The sequence below is a fragment of the Anomaloglossus baeobatrachus genome, chromosome 9 (assembly GCF_048569485.1).
Source record: "Anomaloglossus baeobatrachus isolate aAnoBae1 chromosome 9, aAnoBae1.hap1, whole genome shotgun sequence".
NCBI lineage: Eukaryota > Metazoa > Chordata > Amphibia > Anura > Aromobatidae > Anomaloglossus > Anomaloglossus baeobatrachus.
In genome coordinates, this window is record NC_134361.1 from 614,130 (window position 1) to 628,342 (window position 14,213).

Genomic DNA, 14,213 nt, shown 5'->3' on the forward strand with positions numbered 1-14,213 from the left:
CCAGTCTCAGCCTCTGCCTCCCTCCAACCTCCCCCCAGTCTCAGCCTCTGCCTCTCTCCAGTCTCAGCCTCTGCCTCCCTCCAGCCTCCCCCCAGTCTCAGCCTCTGCCTCCCTCCAGTCTCAGCCTCTGCCTCCCTCCAGTCTCTGCCTCTGCCTCCCTCCAGTCTCTGCCTCCCTCCAGCCTCCCCCCAGTCTCTGCCTCTGCCTTCCTCCAGCCTCCCCCCAGTCTCAGCCTCTGCCTCCCTCCAGCCTCCCCCCAGTCTCTGCCTCTGCCTCCCTCCAGCCTCCCCCCAGTCTCAGCCTCTACCTCTCTCCAGCCTCCCCCCAGTCTCAGCCTCTGCCTCCCTCCAGCCTCCCCCCAGTCTCTGCCTCTGCCTCCCTCCAGCCTCCCCCAGTCTCAGCCTCTGCCTCCCTCCAGCCTCCCCACAGTCTCAGCCTCTGCCTCCCTCCAGTCTCAGCCTCTGCCTCCCTCCAGCCTCTCCCCAGTCTCAGCCTCTGCCTCTCTCCAGTCTCAGCCTCTGCCTCCCTCCAGCCTCCCCCCAGTCTCAGCCTCTGCCTCCCTCCAGCCTCCCCCCAGTCTCAGCCTCTGCCTCCCTCCAGTATCTGCCTTTGCCGCCTCCCCCCCCCCGCATGCACAGATCTCCGGTCTGCATTAGAGACACTCCCACGCTCCTTATGAATCCACTTACCTGCTCCAGTGCCCGCCGCCATCTTCCTGGCTCACGTGAGTATCCTCTTCTGACACCGGCTTTCATCACGGCGTCCTCCGCGGCGTCCTGCTGTGAGCTCTGCATGTGACGTCCACACAGCAGTGGACGCAGCACAGAGGAAGGAGCTGATTGGCGCGCGCCTGTGACCCCGGAAGTGCAGGCGCCGGCAGTTCCGGGGTCAATCAGCTCCCTGTGCTCGGCGGCCACAAAAAAAAAAATTTTTTTTTTTTTTTTTTTTGCTGCCAGAAGGTGCCGCCCCTCACAATCTGCCACCCTAGGCACCGGACCACGGGTGCCTAATGGTAAATACGGCCCTGCTGGTATGATATGATCCGGAACCATGGAAGACCACCACAATCATTGGCAAAAGGTGACAAGAGCATTGGCAACTAATCTGGCCGCCATCCCTTTACTAACCATCACAACTAGAAGTAGCCGAGGGGTGAACTAACATCCTGAGCACCGCGAACCCAGCCGGAGAACTAACTATCCTAAAGGTAGGAAAGATGAATAACTCTCTGCCTCAGAAAATAGACAAGAATAGCAAGCCCCCCACATTCAAAGACTGCGGTGATATAGGAAAAACACAATACACAGGTAGATGACAGGATTAGCAAAAGGTGAGGCCCCTGCTGACTAAAATAGGAAAGGACAGGAAAGGGACTGATGGTAGCCAGAGAAAAACCCTGCAAAATACCAACTTTCTGATAGTACAAAAAGGCCCTCAGATCGCACGATCTGAACTCCGTCCTATACCAGGTGCCCTTGTCATACCAATGAACAGAAAACAAGAATCATAACAAAGTCAACGAGCCACAAACACATGGACCCAAAGGAGCTATACTCCACACAGAACTGCAGGGAGTTCCCCAACAAGCCACTGAGGGGAAAACATCCCTGCAAGCGAATAAACTGAAAATAACCACAGCAAATGACAAACCAAGATAAACAAAAGAACCAGACAAAAAATAAAGAGCAAGCACTTATCTGGGGAAGATGTGGTGTAGAGCAGGATTAAGCAGGCTGGAGATACAAAGAACAACTGACATCCGGCAACAGCCTGCAATCAGACCAGGATTTAAATAAGCAGAGAGTTAGCAAAGGAAACACCCACTGCACAACACACCTGGTCCAAGTCCAAACCATTCCTGGCCACCAGAGGGAGCCTCCCAGCAGCCAAACCATAACTAACATTCACAACAGCCGAGTATAACATAATCTGAAGAGTCCATATTATACACAGGACATAGAATAGAGCAGTAAATAAGACGAGGAGCAGAACCATCAGTATGGGAAGAGGAGACACAGCTGTGGAAACTCCTCCGGCCTCTTCATCAGGCCAAGTATAACACAATCAGAAGAGTCCATATTATACACAGGATGACATAGAATAGAGCAGTAAATAAGACGAGGAGCAGAACCATCAGTATAGGAAGAGGAGACACAGCTGTGGAGACTCCTCCGGCCTCTTCATCAGGCCGAGTATAATATAATCTGAAGAGTCCATATTATACACAGGATGACATAGAATAGAGCAGTAAATAAGACGAGGAGCAGAACTATCAGTATAGGAAGAGGAGACACAGCTGTGGAGACTCCTCCGGCCTCTTCATCAGGCCGAGTATAACATAATCTGAGGAGTCCATATTAAACACAGGAGGACATAGAATAGAGCAGTAAATAAGACGAGGAGCAGAACTATCAGTATGGGAAGAGGAGACACTGCTGTGGACACTCCTACTGCCTCTTCATCAGGCCGAGTATAATATAATCTGAAGAGTCCATATTATACACAGGATGACATAGAATAGAGCAGTAAATAAGACGAGGAGCAGAACTATCAGTATAGGAAGAGGAGACAGCTGTGGAGACTCCTCCAGCCTCTTCATCAGGCCGAGTATAACATAATCTGAAGAGTCCATATTATACACAGGATGACATAGAATAGAGCAGTAAATAAGACGAGGAACAGAACCATCAGTATAGGAAGAGGAGACACAGCTGTGGAGACTCCTCCGGCCTCTTCATCAGGCCGAGTATAACATAATCTGAGGAGTCCATATTAAACACAGGATGACATAGAATAGAGCAGTAAATAAGACGAGGAGCAGAACCATCAGTATCAGAAGAGGAGTCACAGCTGTGGAGACTCCTCCGGCTTTTTCATCAGGCCGAGTATAACATAATCTGAAGAGTCCATAATATACACAGGAGGACATAGAATAGAGCAGTAAATAAGACGAGGAGCAGAACTATCAGTATAGGAAGAGGAGACACAGCTGTGGAGACTCCTCCGGCTTTTTCATCAGGCCGAGTATAACATAATCTGAGGAGTCCATAATATACACAGGACATAGAATAGAGCAGTAAATAAGACGAGGAGCAAAACCATCAGTATAGGAAGAGGAGACACTGCTGTGGAGACTCCTCCGGCCTCTTCATCAGGCCGAGTATAACATAATCTGAGGAGTCCATATTATACACAGGAGGACATAGAATAGAGCAGTAAATAAGATGAGGAGCAGAACCATCAGTATAGGAAGAGGAGACAGCTGTGGAGACTCCTCCAGCCTCTTCATCAGGCCGAGTATAACATAATCTGAGGAGTCCATATTATACACAGGACATAGAATAGAGCAGTAAATAAGACGAGGAGCAGAACCATCAGTATGGGAAGAGGAGACACAGTTGTAGAGACTGCTCCGGCTTCTTCATCAGGCCGAGTATAACATAATCTGAGGAGTCCATATTAAACACAGGAGGACATAGAATAGAGCAGTAAATAAGACGAGGAGCAGAACCATCAGTATAGGAAGAGGAGACACAGCTGTGGACACTCCTCCAGCCTCTTCATCAGGCCGAGTATAACATAATCTGAAGCGTCCATATTATACACAGGAGGACATAGAATAGAGCAGTAAATAAGACGAGGAGCAGAACCATCAGTATAGGAAGAGGAGGCACAGCTGTGGAGACTCCTCCAGCCTCTTCATCAGGCCGAGTATAACATAATCTGAGGAGTCCATATTATACACAGGATGACATAGAATAGAGCAGTAAATAAGACGAGGAGCAGAACCATCAGTATGGGAAGAGGAGACACAGCTGTGGAGACTCCTCCAGCCTCTTCATCAGGCCGAGTATAACATAATCTGAGGAGTCCATATTATACACAGGAGGACATAGAATAGAGCAGTAAATAAGACGAGGAGCAGAACTATCAGTATAGGAAGAGGAGACACAGCTGTGGAGACTCCTCCGGCCTCTTCATCAGGCCGAGTACAACATAATCTGAAGAGTCCATATCATACACAGGAGGACATAGAATAGAGCAGTAAATAAGACGAGGAGCAGAACCATCAGTATAGGAAGAGGAGGCACAGCTGTGGACACTCCTCCAGCCTCTTCATCAGGCCGAGTATAACATAATCTGAAGCGTCCATATTATACACAGGACATAGAATAGAGCAGTAAATAAGACGAGGAGCAGAAGCTGCTATGTTTTACCATCTTTTCAGTTCGCTATTAACAGGTATCTAGCACTGAGGACTTTCAGTTGTTTCTATCTACTGGCTAACACGGTACAAAGACATATGTTACCAGATAAACATTCATTCAGTCATTGCTCAAGGATTTATCAACTTTTCTCATTTGACGGTATAGTTATCATTTTGCAAAAGAAAAGAAATAATGCCGGCCCTCCCAGAAATTAAAGAAGTTGTCCAGTTACCAAAACTGATTTTTTTTTTTCTGATAAATCTTGCTAATATGTGCCCCTCAACACATCTATTATGTTTTTTCAGCAAAATTACCTTTTATTGTGCACTAGTAGCACACGGTCATTGCTGGCTCCAGCTCTGATGGGGTTAATCTCTCCTCTGACTTCCTGTGTTCAGTTCCTACAAGTCCCAGAATTCTTTGTGGCTCTAGGGCGGTGTCTAGCTTATCTAACACACCCATTATGTCTAATACACCCACTCTGCTCCCACCCAAACCCTCCTCCCTGCCTCTTCCCTGTGGATGCACTGAGATCAATCATACAGAGACAGCAGCAGCTCTACACAGCCAGGGGAAGAAAGTGTGTGTGTGCGCGTATATACAGTGTATGTGTATATACAGTGTGTGTGCGTATATATACAGTGTGTGTGTGTGTATATACAGTGTGTGTGCGTATATACAGTGTGTGTGTGTATATATACAGTGTGTGTGTGTGTGTATGTCATACTCACCTGTCTGCGGGGTCCCGGTGCCATGCCTGCTTCCAGCCCCTGTCTCAGTACCGCCGCTCTGGCTGTGTGCAGTCTCCCCGGGGCACGTACGAAGCTTGCAGGACCTGGCGGTGGATCACCTGATGCAGTCACCTGACGCATCAGCTGATCGATTCTCGTGGTGTCGCCGGCTTCTTCGCGCTCGGCCGGCTATCAGCTGATCCTGCCGTCAGGGGACTTCATCAGCTGATTACCGGCAGCTCCTGCAGTGATGGGCCAGGATCAGACTCTCCTGCAGGAGCTGCCGGTAATCAGCACAGACGTGAGTATTTTTTTTTTTTTTTTTGCACTGATGCTTCAGCTGATTGTATAATCGGCTTTTATACAATCAGCTGAAGTGTGATGTGATTCACGTAGTTTAACCTGACACATCATCTGATCGCTTTGCCTTCCAGCAAACCGATCAGATGATATTGGATCCTGATTGGACGGCGCGGGACCCTAACCCAGGATTATTGCGGAGGGGGGGTTTATTTCAATAAAGATGGAGTCACTAATTGTGTTGTGTTTTATTTCTAATAAAAATATTTTTCTGTGTGTTGTGTTTTTTTTTTTTATCATTACTAGAAATTCATGGTGGCCATGTCTAATATTGGCGTGACACCATGAATTTCGGGCTTAGGGATAGCTGATAATATACAGCTAGCCCTAACTCCATTATTACCTAGCTAGCCACCCGGCATCAGGGCAGCTGGAAGAGTTGGATACAGCTCCAGAAGATGGCGCTTCTATGAAAGCGCCATTTTCTGGGGTGGCTGCGGACTGCAATTTGCAGTGGGGGTGCCCAGAAAGCTTGGGCACCCTTCACTGTGGATTCCAATCCCCAGCTGCCTAGTTGTACCCGGCTGGACACTAAAATTAGGCGAAGCTCATGTCATTTTTTTTTTAAATTATTTCATGAAATTCATGAAATAATTAAAAAAAAAAGGGCTTCTCTATATTTTTGGTTCCCAGCCGGGTACAAATAGGCAGCTGGGGGTTGGGGGCAGCCCGTACCTGCCTGCTGTACCCGGCTAGCATACAAAAATATGGCGAAGCCCATGTCATTTTTTTTTTCTTTTTGGGTAAAAAACTGCATACAGTCCTGGATGGAGGATGCTGAGCCTTGTAGTTCTGCAGCTGCTGTCTGCTCTCTTGCATACAATGAACATTTTGAATAAGGAAATGACATCAGACCTTTTTTTTTTTCATCAACAATCTTTAATGGCATTGTGCACTGATTAAAAACGCAGTGAGCAAAAACGCAGCAAAAAAGGCACCAAATCGCGGCAAAAACGTGACATGCAGCACCGCAGGTGACAGAGCAGAGCAAGTTGGTGACATGCTCTGCTCTGACACATAGTGTTCTGCATGTCACTGTATCCACTCTGGGACTTGTTGTGCAGGTGACCGGATGATACATGTCACTAACTGCCCCACTCTGTGATTTCTGCTGCATAGTACCAACTGTATACACTCTCACCTGCACAACAAGTCCCATAGTGGAGACAGTTAGTGACATGTAGCATCCGGTCACCTGCACAACAAGTACCAGAGTGGAGAAAGATAGTGACATGCAGCACACTATGTGTCAGAGCAGAGCATGTCACTGTCTCCACTCCGCTGACCTCACAGCCCGTACACGCTGCGATGGATGCAGGGGGACACAGAACAAGTAATCGGCCGACACTGGAGTCATCTGATTACTTGGGATGAATTGAGCAGTAAAATGCTCTGGTGCTCGATGGGCGAAGCCCATGCCGATTTTTTTTAAAAAAAATTCATTAAAAATAAAAAATCACATTGTTTGTGGGCTCCCGCTGCATTTTCTATTGCTAAGGGTAACCAAAGCAGCTACTGGCTGCTAGCCCCCGCTGCTTGGTGTTACTTTCACTGGCAATAGAAATGCAGGGAAGCATTTTTTTTTTTATAAAGGTTTTTCACTGAAAACGTTTTTAAGAAAATGACGTGGGCTTCGCCATATTTTTGTATGCTAGCCAGGTACAGCAGGCAGCTACGGGCTGCCACCAACCCCCAGCTGCCTAGTTGTACCCGGCTGGGAACCAAAAATATAGAGAAGCCCTTTTTTTTCATGAATTTCATGAAATAATTTAAAAAAAAAAAATGATGTGGGCTTCACCAAATTTTTGAGTCCAGCCAGGTACAACTAGGCAGCTGGGGATTGGAATCCACAGTGCAGGGTGCCCAAACTTTCTGGGCCCCCCACTGCGAATTGCAGTCCACAGCTGCCCCAGAAAATGGCGCTTTCATAGAAGCGCCATCTTCAGGCGCTGTATCCAACTCTTCCAGTGGCCCTGGTGGCAGGTGGCACGCTGGGTAATAAGGGGTTAATACCAGCTATGTTTTACCAGCTGGTATAAAGCCCGAGATTCTTAATGTCAGGCCAAGTTTAACCTGGCCATTAAGAATCTCCAACAAAGGGTTTTAAAAAAAAAAAAAATATGCAAACTAGAAAAGAGAAGCGCTGATAGGGTTTTACCAGATTACACATACGGTTTAGCATATATCAAAATACACTCACCGATTCAGGTTGTGAGAGGTCACAACCACCATAGATAGCATCAGATAATGGCGGCTGCAGCGGCCCCACGTGTTTGCAGATCAAAGTGGAGAAGGAGAAGGGGTTAAACCCGCGCAATCCGCCAGATAAATTCAGAGGAGATGTTGATAATTCAGAACATTCTTTTATTCCATGGGTCTACGCGTTTCAAGGTCTGTGACCTCTTCTTCAGGACCAGTAAATCAACACTACATGTACATACAAATGAAGCTCTTTTATACCTGTGGTAACCACAAAGTACCGCCTCCCGGCACTTTGAAAAAAGTCAGAAGGGAAAGAAAAAAAAAAAAAAAATCTGCATGCATGATACAGCGTTTTTCACAGATATCATATACTTTGTAGAATGCTATTATGCTGGTCATAAAAACAATTTATATGAGAAATACACATTCATAAAATGGAAAATTATAAAATAAAAAGAAAAGGAAAGAAAAAAAGTCACAAATCAGGACACGAACTCCAAGAACATTGCCCATAAGGTAACCTTCGATTTTTGTGGTGTACGCCACCAGTAGTTCTCAAAAAGCTGTGTATCCCTAAAGTTATGTTCACAAGGTTGTGATATATGCGTTCAATTAAATAAAACATATGTTTAATAAATATATTAAAAACATTTCAATATAGAAAAAATGATAAAGGAAAGAGATGAAATAAAATGATAATAAAAATGCATAATTTTCTGTGAACTTTTTATACAGAATAAAAATTCTTTCACCCAGGAGTACAAAGTGATGTGTATATAAATATATGTGAATAAAAATTTTAATAATATAATGTGTGCTATATTCATTGTTTGTGTGTTAAAGAGGATGTGATATTTACTTTTTCTTTTTCAAAGAGGATCATAGTATCAACGAGCTTAAGGTTATTAGCGGGCATAAGCGTGGGAAAAAATATATATGTGTGCGCATGCTCTTGACCCTACCATGAGGACACATAGTACAGCGGTACGGAGTAGATGCCAGAACTGGGACCGTGGGAATAAAATCTAAGGCGCCTGGGCCAGGGATATAGCTGGTTCAAGGTGGCTGTGTATGCAGGTATTTAAATTCAGAAGAGCAACATATAAATTAATAGATATAAAAACATAATATAAACAGTTATTTCTCTAAAAAATATATATATATATATACATAGAGCCTATAAAAAGGGGACAATAATAAAAGGAGTCAGACTGAATAAAAACTCCCAAATGGCACAACAGGTCAGTTACTTCATTAAGTCCAGTTGGTTTAAATGTATCCAATCTATAAATCCAAAAAGTCTCTTTTTTATTTAAAACCTCTATTCTATTAGGAGTATCAATAGGGATTTGTTCAATTGGTGTTATAATGATGTCTGCCTTTTTTCCATGTACCAAAGTGCAATGTCGGGACAATCCATGTAAGAGGAACCCTTTCTTGATGTTATGTCTATGGGAATTTAATCTGTTATGTAGGGGCTTTCTAATCCTTCCTACATATTTTTTTTTTTTTTTTTTTTTTACTAGTCCTTCCTGTAGGGGCTGTAGGTTTTAAATAAAAAAGAGACTTTTTGGATTTATAGATTGGATACATTGAAACCAACTGGTCAGTTACTTCATTAACTGTCCAGTTGGTTTCAATGTATCCAATCTATAAATCCAAAAAGTCTCTTTTTTATTTAAAACCTACAGCCCCTACAGGAAGGACTAGTAAAAAAAAAAAAAAAATATGTAGGAAGGACTAGACAGCCCCTACATAACAGATTAAATTCCCATAGACATAACATCAAGAAAGGGTTCCTCTTACATGGATTGTCCCGACATTGCACTTTGGTACATGGAAAAAAGGCAGACATCATTATAACACCAATTGAACAAATCCCTATTGATACTCCTAATAGAATAGAGGTTTTAAATAAAAAAGAGACTTTTTGGATTTATAGATTGGATACATTGAAACCAACTGGACTTAATGAAGTAACTGACCTGTTGTGCCATTTGGGAGTTTTTATTCAGTCTGTCTCCTTTTATTATTGTCCCCTTTTTATAGGCTCTATGTATATACATATATATTTTTTAGAGAAATAACTGTTTTTAGTTTATTTTTATATCTATTAATTTATATGTTGCTCTTCTGAATTTAAATACCTGCATACACAGCCACCTTGAACCAGCTATATCCCTGGCCCAGGCGCCTTAGATTTTATTCCCACGGTCCCAGTTCTGGCATCTACTCCGTACCGCTGTACTATGTGTCCTCATGGTAGGGTCAAGAGCATGCGCACACATATATATATTTTTTCCCACGCTTATGCCCGCTAATAACCTTAAGCTCGTTGATACTATGATCCTCTTTGAAAAAGAAAAAGTAAATATCACATCCTCTTTAACACACAAACAAAGAATATAGCACACATTATATTATTAAAATTTTTATTCACATATATTTATATACACATCACTTTGTACTCCTGGGTGAAAGAATTTTTATTCTGTATAAAAAGTTCACAGAAAATTATGCATTTTTATTATCATTTTATTTCATCTCTTTCCTTTATCATTTTTTCTATATTGAAATGTTTTTAATATATTTATTAAACATATGTTTTATTTAATTGAACGCATATATCACAACCTTGTGAACATAACTTTAGGGATACACAGCTTTTTGAGAACTACTGGTGGCGTACACCACAAAAATCGAAGGTTACCTTATGGGCAATGTTCTTGGAGTTCGTGTCCTGATTTGTGACTTTTTTTTCTTTCCTTTTCTTTTTATTTTATAATTTTCCATTTTATGAATGTGTATTTCTCATATAAATTGTTTTTATGACCAGTATAATAGCATTCTACAAAGTATATGATATCTGTGAAAAACGCTGTATCATGCATGCAGATTTTTTTTTTTTTTTTTTTCTTTCCCTTCTGACTTTTTTCAAAGTGCCGGGAGGCGGTACTTTGTGGTTACCACAGGTATAAAAGAGCTTCATTTGTATGTACATGTAGTGTTGATCTACTGGTCCTGAAGAAGAGGTCACAGACCTTGAAACGCGTAGACCCATGGAATAAAAGAATGTTCTGAATTATCAACATCTCCTCTGAATTTATCTGGCGGATTGCGCGGGTTTAACCCCTTCTCCTTCTCCACTTTGAAAAAAAAAAAAAAGACATCACACAGAGAAAAATACTTTATTAGAAATAAATACACAGACACAGTAGGGACTCCATGTTTATTACTCCCTCTCACCCCTCCACGATGGAGAGATTTCTGTACTGACCATGCCAGGAGAGAGCGAGGAAAAGAGAGCAAGCGGGGGGGGAGAAGAGAGCGAGCGGGGGGGGGAGAAGAGAGAGAGGGGGGGGAGAAGAGAGAGAGGGGGGGGGAGAAGAGAGAGGGGGGGATGAGAAGAGAGAGAGGGGGGGGAGAAGAGAGAGAGGGGGGTTAGAAGAGAGAGAGGGGGGAGAAGAGAGAGGGGGGGGGAGAAGAGAGAGAGGGGGGGGGGAAGAGAGCGAGGGGGGGAGAAGAGAGAGAGAGGGGGGGAGAAGAGAGAGAGAGGGGAAGAAGAGAGAGAGGGGGGTGAGGGGAGAGAGAGGGGGGGGGAGAAGAGAGAGAGGGGGGGGAAGAGAGAGAGGGGGGGAGAAGAGAGAGAGAGGGGGAGAAGAGAGTGGGGAAAGAAGAGGGGGGGGCAGAGGTGCTCTGTCACCAACTGTCTCCACTCTGTGACTTGTGGTGCAGGCGACAGAGTGCAGACAGTTGGTCCCATGCAGCAGGACAGATGGCAGAGCACAGCGGTGACATGCCTGTCAGTGTCTTGCTGCTGGGAGGAGCACACGATCACACTGCCCGACACCGGCCGCTCTCCTGACATCGCAGCAGAGCGGGCGGGTGGACAGTGTGATCACATACTTACGTGCAGGGGGGGATTCAGCTGAAGAACCCCCCCCTGTACTGCACACTGGCGCCCCGTGCCTCACCATCTGCAGGACGCTTCCGGCTCCACTGACGTCCTCCGGATCCTCCCCTCGATGCTGAGCTGTGACGTGCGGTAGTCACCGCCCACAGCCCTGTCACTCAATCTGAGTGGCGCCGGCATCCTGTGACGTACCCGTCTTGTTTGAGAGCCCGGAAATGCCGGGACGTCAGAGGATGCCGGCGGCCACAGCTCCAGGGGGTCATGTGACAGGCACTGAGCGTGCAGGATAGCGCCGCTCAGTGCCAGAAATGGAAATACAAGCCAATGGAGAAAATACCTAGAATTGTAAGTAGAACTTCGACAGAAAATAAAAAAAATGGGTGAACCACCACTTTAATAGCCATCCCCATGGAATAAGAACAATAGAAGCATAATTTGTATATTGCTTATGCAGTTGATCTATAAAATATGAATGGATAACAGAGTGCATTATTTAAAAAATAAATCGACCATGAAGGGACTCGAACCCCCAATCTTCTGATCCGAAGTCAGACGCCTTATCCATTAGGCCACACGGTCAGCTGACTGCCTGCCCACTGCTGCACTGGTCTATCCTGCCTGTTTCTCCTGCCCACTGCTGCACTGGCCTATCCTGCCTGTTTCTCCTGCCCACTGCTGCACTGGCCTATCCTGCCTGTTTCTCCTGCCCACTGCTGCACTGGCCTATCCTGCCTGTTTCTCCTGCCCACTGCTGCACTGGCCTATCCTGCCTGTTTCTCCTGCCCACTGCTGCACTGGTCTATCCTGCCTGTTTCTCCTGCCCACTGCTGCACTGGCCTATCCTGCCTGTTTCTCCTGCCCACTGCTGCACTGGCCTATCCTGCCTGTTTCTCCTGCCCACTGCTGCACTGGCCTATCCTGCATGTTTCTCCTGCCCAGTGCTGCACTGGCCTATCCTGCCTGTTTCTCCTGCCCACTGCTGCACTGGTCTATCCTGCCTGTTTCTCCTGCCCACTGCTGCACTGGTCTATCCTGCCTGTTTCTCCTGCCCACTGCTGCACTGGCCTATCCTGCCTGTTTCTCCTGCCCACTGCTGCACTGGCCTATCCTGCCTGTTTCTCCTGCCCACTGCTGCACTGGCCTATCCTGCATGTTTCAGTGTATGGGAAGGAGTAATTGACACCAGACTGCCAGCGATCCTAGTGTGGCTTCTAGCTTCATGTATATGAGTTCAGGCTTCCTTTGTTCACATGGTTTGCAATAGATCAGTGACAGTATGTACGCTCTTGTACTATTCAGCACATTCCAGAGCTGACAGGAGGGGGACATCATACTATATAATGTCTCCATGTATTGCAGCGATCACATCCAGGCTTGAGAGTTGGGATTGGGTAAGTTCACACAGTGCGTTTTTCGCGGCGTTTTTTCAGGTGCGTTTTTGCTCAGAAAACTGCATGACTTTGCTTCCCCAGCAAAGTGTATGAGTTTTCATTTTTGCTGTCTGCACACAGCGTTTTTTTACCTGCGTTTTTGTGGTGCCAACAAAAACGCAGCATGTCAATTATTTTTGCGTTATTGAGAGAACCATCACGAGAGAACCAACCACGTCATATTGCGTGAGAGGAGTGTCCCTGAGGAAGACGAGCAGACGGTGTCTGTGAGAGGAGAGTGCCTGAGGGAGAGGTGCAGGTGGCGTCTGTGAGAGGAGTGATCCTGAGGAAGAGGAGCAGACGGTGTCTGTGAGAGGAGAGTCCCTGAGGAAGAGGAGCAGACGGTGTCTGTGAGAGGAGAGTGCCTGAGGGAGAGGTGCAGGTGGCGTCTGTGAGAGGAGTGTCCCTGAGGAAGAGGTGCAGACGGTGTCTGTGAGAGGAGTGTCCCTGAGGAAGAGGTGCAGACGGTGTCTGTGAGAGGAGAGTCCCTGAGGGAGAGGTGCAGATGGTGTCTGTGAGAGGAGAGTCCCTGAGGAAGAGGTGCAGACGGTGTCTGTGAGAGGAGAGTCCCTGAGGGAGAGGAGCAGACGGTGTATGTGAGAGGAGAGTCCCTGAGGGAGAGAAGCAGACGGTGTCTGTGAGAGGAGTGTCCCTGAGGAAGAGGTGCAGACGGTGTCTGTGAGAGGAGAGTCCCTGAGGGAGAGGTGCAGGTGGCGTCTGTGAGAGGAGTGACCCTGAGGAAGAGGAGCAGACGGTGTCTGTGAGAGGAGAGTCCCTGAGGAAGAGGTGCAGGTGGCGTCTGTGAGAGGAGTGTCCCTGAGGAAGAGGAGCAGACGGTGTCTGTGAGAGGAGAGTCCCTGAGGAAGAGGTGCAGGTGGCATCTGTGAGAGGAGTGTCCCTGAGGAAGAGGAGCAGGTGGCGTCTGTGAGAGGAGAGTCCCTGAGGGAGAGGAGCAGACGGTGTCTGTGAGAGGAGTGTCCCTGAGGGAGAGGAGCAGACGGTGTCTGTGAGAGGAGAGTCCCTGAGGAAGAGGTGCAGACGGTGTCTGTGAGAGGAGAGTCTCTGAGGGAGAGGTGCAGACGGTGTCTGTGAGAGTAATGTCCCTGAGGAAGAGGAGTAGACGGTGTCTGTGAGAGGAGAGTCCCTGAGGAAGAGGAGCAGACGGTGTCTGTGAGAGGAGAGTCCCTGAGGGAGAGGAGCAGACGGCGTCTGTGAGAGGAGAGTCCCTGAGGGAGAGGTGCAGACGGTGTCTGTGAGAGGAGAGTGCCTGAGGGAGAGGTGCAGGTGGCGTCTGTGAGAGGAGTGATCCTGAGGAAGAGGAGCAGACGGTGTCTGTGAGAGGAGAGTCCCTGAGGAAGAGGAGCAGACG

The 14,213-nt window shown here is 46.6% G+C and overlaps 1 non-coding gene across 1 annotated transcript; it reads right to left on the minus strand.

Annotated features, from left to right (window-relative positions):
• Positions 1-11,920: 11,920 nt before the first annotated feature.
• On the minus strand, positions 11,921-11,993 carry TRNAR-UCG (transfer RNA arginine (anticodon UCG)). Its single transcript has one exon. It is a non-coding gene; the product is annotated as a tRNA-Arg (tRNA).
• Between the last annotated feature and the right edge of the window lie 2,220 nt (positions 11,994-14,213).